The 6961-nt window shown below is 34.2% G+C and overlaps 1 pseudogene; it reads left to right on the forward strand.

Annotated features, from left to right (window-relative positions):
- Positions 1 to 4185: 4185 nt before the first annotated feature.
- Positions 4186 to 5501, forward strand: LOC120136784 (annotated as a pseudogene).
- The last annotated feature ends 1460 nt before the right edge of the window (positions 5502 to 6961 follow it).

The following is a 6961-nucleotide window of genomic DNA, read 5'->3' on the forward strand; positions in this document are numbered from 1 at the left end:
CTCCATATTTCCAGCACTGACCAAGCTTAAAAGGTGAAGAAGAACTATAGCACAAATGCGCTATAATCAATAGCAGTGCTACGAACTTAATCAAGATATTTTCGGTCACTGAAGTTATTTTATCTTATTTTATAGTTACCTCATAATATTAAAAAAAACAATATAAAATATCATATTTCGGGATTATAATTTCTTAGAAGAATGCATATGTATTGGCTTTAATTATTCAGATTATGAGTCAAATTACACACAAGTTAATCATTTTAATATCTAATCTCCATAAAGAAGAATCGTCATTTCTAAAGATCAAAATCAAATACTGAGGAATCAATATTTTATATTTAATTTTTTTTGATTTAATGTTAAAAACTTGAGTTTTATAAATCAATTTTGTTTTCGTTCTATCACTTTTGAAAGTGCAACGCAAAAACGTTGATTAGAGACTAGATTATCATACACATTAAAATTTAAATATAAAATAAAATTAAGATAAAATAAAATTTTGAACAAATTTAAATAAATGAAAACCCCTAAAAGCTAAACATTTTATGTAACAAGCTAATTTGGTTTGATCTATGTAATGAGCTAGTAGTAACTATAATGACGTTAATTTTTTTAAGTAAAATAAATATATTTTCCCATGAAATTTTTGGTTAAATTAATTCGATATAGTTGATTTTATTCTAAAAATAAACTCATTTTTTTATAGAAAATAAAATTAATTAAATTAATCTTCGCTTTTTTTAACAAATAGACATATAATTCATCCTTGTTTACTACATGATAGGTTGAGAGTTTGATCGAGTAGAGTTAAAAAATTTCAAGTTATTCGAGTGACGAGTCCTATTGTATAGCTCGGAGTTGTCTTGAATTTCTCAAGTTGAGTTGAGTTTATAAAATTCGAGTCGAGTCAAATTTTGAGTTCTATTTAAATTTAATTGTAAATATTTACAATATCGTGACATTATTTGAATCCGATTTAAATTATTTTTTATAACTATATATAATACATATATTTTTTCGTATTTTTTTCATATGTGATTTGCATATACCATACAAAGTCAATGGACTCGACTTAAACTTCGACTCAAACTTGAAAATAAATACTAATTACTAAAAATTTTGAGTTATTCAACGTGTATTTTACAACTCGATTTAAACTTGAAATTTTTTGGAGTTGAGTGTGTTTATGGAATTATGGCTCGAAGTCAATTCTAATAGAGTTTTTTTCAGTCGAGTTGATTCGAAAAAATCATTTTTTTCGAGTCGAGTCGAGTTTTGCTCACCCTATTTGATTATATATAACAAATAAATGGTTTGTTTACTATTTATTTGTAATATAGGGGTTTGGCCAATACCCATGCGGGTAAATTATTTAGGGTATTGGGCCTATCGAGAGTTTATTTTGGAGAAATACATGCACCCTGAATGTTACCTCGGGTGACGAGTTCAATCGAAATAATTTTTTAAATGGTCTGAGTAGTGGGCCCATCTAAGCCATTATTTATTGTCATTATATGAATCGTCACGCTGAGGTGACGAGTCCATAAAAAATTTTTTTAAAAATAAAATTTATAAATTAAAAAAGGTGAAACTCATCACCTCGACGTGCGAGTTCATTCAAATTCAAAATACTAGTGTTTTATAGTCGTGGTCAAATGATCAACAACGATCACTTAGAACTCGTCACCTCGAGCTGACGAATTCGGCCTGATAAAATTTTTAAAAATTAAAATGAAGATAAAAATAACTTTATTTATATTTTAAAAAAATACAAAGTAAATAAATAATTGTAAAAAATAAATTATTTATAGAAAAATTACAAAATAAAATTTATATATTTCCTAAGTTCTTGACAATGCAGAGGAGTTGTCGAATGATAATAGCGCGGAGTTCGTCGAGTTTGTCGGGGTACGTCTTGATTGTCACCCCCGCCACCCGTTGTCTTCGTCTTGCTGAGGAGATGTACTCAACACACTCTACAACCCACCTTTAAAATAAGTGATGGATTATGATATTTGAATCCATTATTGTCGTAAATGCTTCGACTTGGCTGCTTTGTTGACCATATAGATATGGTCCCACTCCGCAACCGCATGTTTTGTCGAAGATGCTTGAGTGTATTGCAGTGCATCCCATGAACCAACATCCCATGAACCTCCAACCCAATTCGATCGAGTCTCAGCTGAAGTGTGAAATGGAGGATAGAAATCGAAACTAGCCTAAGGTGGATAATACTACTCTTCAGTTGCAGATACTAAAGTGGAAGACGACGACGATATTTTTTTCTTGGACTTGGACTTCGACTAGGCGAATATGGCCTGATGATGTTGTCATTCTTCCTCTCTTCAGTGTAATCAGATATATTTTCTCATTTGATTAGTAAGTTCGGAGATAGGGAATGGTCGAAATCTAGGTCCAACGGTGTAATCTCTTCACGCGGGGTGAACGATAGTTCACGTTGATTCCATAGGCCGATGTAGTAAGCGTGCCTCACTGGCAATTTTGTTATGTTTCCCACGCGTATCGATTGCATGAAGCACGTCCATATCAACCATTTGCGGCGTAGGAATCGGCTGGTGCGACGCAAACTATCTTATCACTCTATCAGCGGCGTGCCACTCAATAATCGCTTGGTGCAACAACGACATGGCACACTATAAGTGTGACCCCTAAAAAGAGTGCACCGATAATAACTGGTTGATCTCATTGTCAACATACGGAAGCCAAGAGAACTGTAAATATTAAATATCAAAGTTAATATAAAAGTTAAAAGATTCAAATATAATAATTTTATATGTCATATTGCATATCGACATGCGATGTCGATACTCATCCGTATGTCTCCTGCAGTGACACTCACCAACTTCGTCTATGATATTTTGATGTCATCTAAAATATTTAAAAATAAAAAATTTTATAAACAAATAAAAATATAAGTTTATGAAATTAAAAAAAAGTTAAACAATTACCTTGCAGCCAACGGAAACTCGACCGAAGCAGATGCAATCAGCGTCAAAAATGGGAATCGATACCAAGTCCACGATTATAGCAATATCAGACAGCCTACTACATCGACTTTTCGACCCGACTAGACAATTGCAGTCTTGCAGAGCTCCCGGTATAGAAAGGCTAGAATCGCCGAGCCCCAACTGGTATTACGACACACAACGAAGTATTCCAAATATCGCATATACTGAGTGTGTGCCAAATTATCAGATTTATCTGGTAATAATATCCCTCCGATTAGTTGGACAATAAATGCTCGGGACGCGGAAAAAACCTCAGCCTCAGTAGACTCGGTATTCACTTCGAATTTGGACTCCAACCACGTTATCATTACCTGATAACCCCTCATGACGTCAGATGGTGGCCATTTTCCCAAAACTTTGTGGACCAAAGTCGCGGGGTCGTAAATATTCTGACTCACCACGGGGGCTCCATTCACAGGAATACCGAGTTGGTAAACGATGTCTTCCAAAGTAATCATCGCTTCACCACTTGGGAAATGAAATGTGCGTGTCTCGGGCTGCCAACGTTCGATCAGAGCCTCAATCAATGTCGGATACAACTTGAAGTCACGTAAAAATATAGCTGAAATTTATCGGATTAATGAAGATATGTCATCATCCGCTTATACGACTCTTTGGTTGTCATCCCCCACTTACGAATATTCCATTCATCATCCGGGTCGCATTGGTTCAACGAAACATAGACGTTATCCAGGCATAATATATTCTCAAATTGCCATTCATCATTCGGTCGCATTGTCTCATCTGCCCGTTGACCAACAACTAATATTTTTGAATTTGAAGAAACTCGTCACGTCGAGATGATGAGTTCCTATTTTTTTAATTTATAAATTTTATTTTCATTTTAAATTTTTTATAAAAAATATTTTAATAGACTCATCACCTCGGCATGACGAGTCATATTAATGACAATAAAATAATGACACAGGTCCACTACTCGAGGACCATTTAAAAAATTATATATGAAACTTGTCACCTCGAGGTGACGAGTTTCGGGTACACTATAGAAAAATCGTATTCTCCAAAGTAAACTCTTTGGGTAGCCCAATACCCTAAATAATTTACCTGCTTGGGGTATTGGGCCAAAAAAGCTATTAATGGGCCCTTAAAGCCGTTAATAAAGCCCTATAGCACCGCTTAAAAAAGCAAGGGCAGGCAAAAACCCTAACAATCGAGTTGCAGTTGAAGGGGATAATAAGATGACGCAGAAAGGAGATTTATTCAAAGGGAAAAAGAAGCAGAAAACAATCCCCCCAATCGCCATGGAAAACTTCCTCACGTTCGCAAAGGTTGCTTATAAATAAGCTTAATTTGTAAGTGTTTTGGTCCTAATGTGTATTTATAGATTTTAAATTTGATTGCTTTGCAGGTAAGAGAGTCGTCAAGCCATCCAAGCAATCGAAAGAGATGGACGCTGATCGAGTAAACTTTCTATTCTCTCTCTCTCTCTCTCTCTCCCCCCCCTTACTGCTTCTTTTTACACTATTTATTCTCTGAAAATTTTGATGAATTTTGGTGTCTCGATCTTTCTCATAATCGGCTTCTGTTTTATTGTAGTTATGGCTTGATTTTGTTGTTCAAATTAGGTGAATTCATTCTCATGCATTAGTTGTTAATAAACCTTGGATTTAATTGCTTATGTTTGTTTGCAATTGAATGCTTGTTTTAGTGGCGGTTTAACTTAAGTGGAACTGAATTCATATATGAGAGTCGGTGTTGATTTGGAGAATTGGTTTTGATTTTGAACCTACCCGTTGGTAGGGATGGAACTGCAGAGACCTTGGTCTAATAACTTTTTAGGCCCGTAATTTTGGTTTTAAATACTTAATAGGTCCTTTTCTAAAGTTACACAATTCGGTCCTTCCCAAAGTTTGATTCCCCTCCCTGTTGGGAGGTTAGGGAGTCTTTGTATTCATGGATTTATATATAATAAGTTCTGTGGTCAAATTCATCTACAGCACATACGATTAGAGTGAGTGAGCTCTTGCCTGCGCAAGTGAGCGTCTTACCGGCACTAGGATACCCGAATTAGAGATTAGCCACACTTAATTGATATAAGGGTTCATTCATGTGTGTATAGAGGATTTATTTTGAAGTTGAAAATCAGATTGGTGGGAGTCATTTTCCATTGAATACAATTGCGCCTTGAAAATATTCTACGTTTTGACAAATGATGTGTGAGAGCAGGAGCTGACCAAGTTCATAAATCACTGCAACGAGATAAAAGCAGCCACGGTTGCTAACAAGGACGGAGGGCAGTTAAGTATAGTCAAGCTACCCCCACAATCATCCGCTGATGCAAAAGAATAGAAACATAATAGTGATGGATTGATGATGCATCGTTTTGAACGACTAGTACACGATCCATTCGTAGGTCGTTTTTGTTGTAAAATCCGTTTCGATATTCGTTGTGCACTTATTCTTGCATTCTGTTTTCTTGAATTAAAAAAGCTTCATCTTTCTCCAGCAGCAGTTTCCTCGAGTTTACTATTTACTGAAGATTGTATTCAATATTGAGATGGGCTTATTTCAGGCAACAGAAATGAAAGCAAGACCACATCCCCTTCACTGCTGTCAAGTAACATATTTGTCTTTCATTATAAGCACATTTATCTACTAGTATCTCATTGGTTAATGGTTATCCATGGATGAAATAAGTTTATTTGGGAGGTTGTTGCACACTGTGACAATCTAATTTAATTCAAGGTATTTAAGACATTTTCAACCTAAAATGTTATTCAATTTAAATATTATATAGATTTATGGTCCTTCCGTCCCATAAAAAATGTTCTTTATTGACTTTTTAGAAGTTAGGTTTGTTAAACTTTAATCATGATTGTTTTTAAATATTTTAAATAATTAAATATATATTTGAAAACCACTTACTTAAAAGTATTAAGATATATTTTTATATATATTTAACAATTATAAATTTTAAATGATAACTAGTCAGCTTAAAAATATTGACAAAAAAATCAATAAAGAACATATTTTTATAAGACAGAGGAAGTAATATTTTTATTGCAATTAAGAAGTTATATTGTCAGGTTTATGACTCAAAATGTAATATTTTTTTTTTGTTACAATTTGTGAAACTTAAAAATTATATTCTTGATGAAATTTTCAATTCATTTGAATTATGTCACTTTTTAATCTTATATTAATAAGTTATTTTAAATTTTGGCTAAAAGGCACTCAAGGTCCCTGAATTTTCCAAAAACAAACCAATGTGGCTTTTATCCTTTTTGGATTAATTTGGCCCTCCAACTTGGAAACAAAAATATAATATGATCATTTGACCATATTTTTTGGTTATTGCCAACGGTTCTGTTAATTCTACTATTATAAATTGAGTAAATTAGAACATTCATTACTCAACTATTCTCTTCTCTTTTGTTTTGGTCGCTATAAAAGATTTTAATTTTGAAAACCCTAGAGACTTTAGAGACTAAAGCTGTAGTTAACCCATTTTATTTTAAATACAAAACCCACCTCCCTCCTTGCGACGCCCCCATCTCCCTCTTTGTTTTTTCTCGCCACCGCTGCCTCTCATTTCTCCCCGCCGTCCCCTCTGGTTCAAGTCATCAACGTCACCGGTCGTCACTCACAAGCCTTGCGACGCAAACGCAACCCTTGCCGAAGTTAACTGTGCCGAAAATGAATTTAGTAATACGGGAATTGAGCTGTGGCGTATTAGAATTGAAACCTAAAACAAAGCTCGATTCTTGGCCTGTTGTGGATTCCAAGAAATACAAGATGTTAAGCTTGAAGCCTTCCCTAATACAGAAACCGAATCTAACATTCTGAAATTCAGTCTGGAAAATAGAACACATGATAGTCAAAAGAAAATCATAGAGTGAATGAGTGAACAAGGTGAAAACGTTGTGTGTAATAAACCCTTCAAAAACTGGTATATGAAAATGGAATAT

Source organism: Hibiscus syriacus, unplaced genomic scaffold, assembly GCF_006381635.1.
Source record: "Hibiscus syriacus cultivar Baekdansim isolate YM2019G1 unplaced genomic scaffold, ASM638163v2 tig00110637_pilon, whole genome shotgun sequence".
NCBI classification, from domain to species: domain Eukaryota; kingdom Viridiplantae; phylum Streptophyta; class Magnoliopsida; order Malvales; family Malvaceae; genus Hibiscus; species Hibiscus syriacus.